At 38.2% G+C, this 1044-nt stretch overlaps 2 long non-coding RNA genes across 2 annotated transcripts in view; one reads left to right on the top strand and one right to left on the bottom strand.

Moving 5' to 3' along the window:
• LOC112551572 overlaps positions 1-975 on the bottom strand; it is a 4391-nt gene extending 3416 nt beyond the window's left edge. Inside the window, exon 1 of the long non-coding RNA XR_003095878.1 lies at positions 565-975. This is a non-coding gene — a long non-coding RNA (uncharacterized LOC112551572). The remainder of the gene's footprint in view (positions 1-564) is intronic.
• Positions 1-1044, top strand: part of LOC112551571 — a 51655-nt gene that overhangs the window by 45745 nt on the left and 4866 nt on the right. The window lies entirely within an intron of this gene.

The raw sequence follows: 1044 nt of genomic DNA, 5'->3' as shown, positions 1-1044 counted from the left end.
TAAAGTAAAGAACTTTCATAGTGATGTAAATCCTCTTGTGTCTAAAAGCAAGCTGATTATGACCTTATGTACTTACAGCTGAGACAATATGAAGTATTAAGACAAAGTTGCTTGAATACTAAACAGTTATGAAAAAACAAAAATGTTGCCAATCCATTTTTATACCTCTGTTATGGAACATAGAAAAGTACCTCACATTTCATATTGTACTTTTCATCATGTTGGTGCTATATAGTGTTTTTGTCAGGAAAAAAAACTTCCTAACTGTAAGGACAGCAGGACACTGAAACAAACTTTTATAGGGGCATTGTGGAATCTCTTATAATGGAGATTTTTCAAGAAAAAGCTGGATAGATATCTATCTGGGATTCTAGAGGAATAGCAAATTCTGCATTTGTACAGAGGGTTGGATCCTTGAAGTTCCTTTAAAGCTTAAGATTCTATATTTATGACATACCAGTCCTGAAAGGACACAGGGCCTTAGTGTAGTCAGTGGAACTATTCACATGCATAGTTAAGTGTTTGTAAAAGCAAAGCCTATGCATGGTAGATAGCAATACTCACATGTCACTATAGTAAAATAACTTGTCAGAAGAACATGGCAGCTTTTCTCATGTCACAGTTCTATACAGGGTTTTGTTGGGTTTTTTTTGGAGCTGGGTAGGGAAGTTGAAGAAAAGAAAAAAAGAGTTTTTCCCAAATAAAAAAGAAATGGAAAGTTATGACAGCAGAACTTGTCTCGTCAGATCTTTAATAACAACAGCTTTTAAGAGTAGCTTTTATATCCCATTCAGAAGATTGCATCACCAGCACTGTTGTGCCCTGCATCACTATGGTGAAGTGTTGGCTTTAAACGCACACAAAGTGCCACCTCCTGAAGCATTACCAACATTTCTTGCAACAGTTGTATTTCCCATAAAGGTCTCCATAGAAGTAGTCACAAAATGTAGTTTATGAGACTGCAAAGACAGGGGCAGGCGCTTACCAGCTGGGGTGGGGACTGAGATAGACCTGTGACTTGGGGGGGGGGGGGGCTCCTGCAGG

This window comes from Alligator sinensis, unplaced genomic scaffold (genome assembly GCF_000455745.1).
Source record: "Alligator sinensis unplaced genomic scaffold, ASM45574v1 scaffold493_1, whole genome shotgun sequence".
NCBI lineage: Eukaryota > Metazoa > Chordata > Crocodylia > Alligatoridae > Alligator > Alligator sinensis.
Note: the sequence above shows the minus strand (reverse complement) of the source record. Positions and strands in the feature narration are given on the sequence as shown.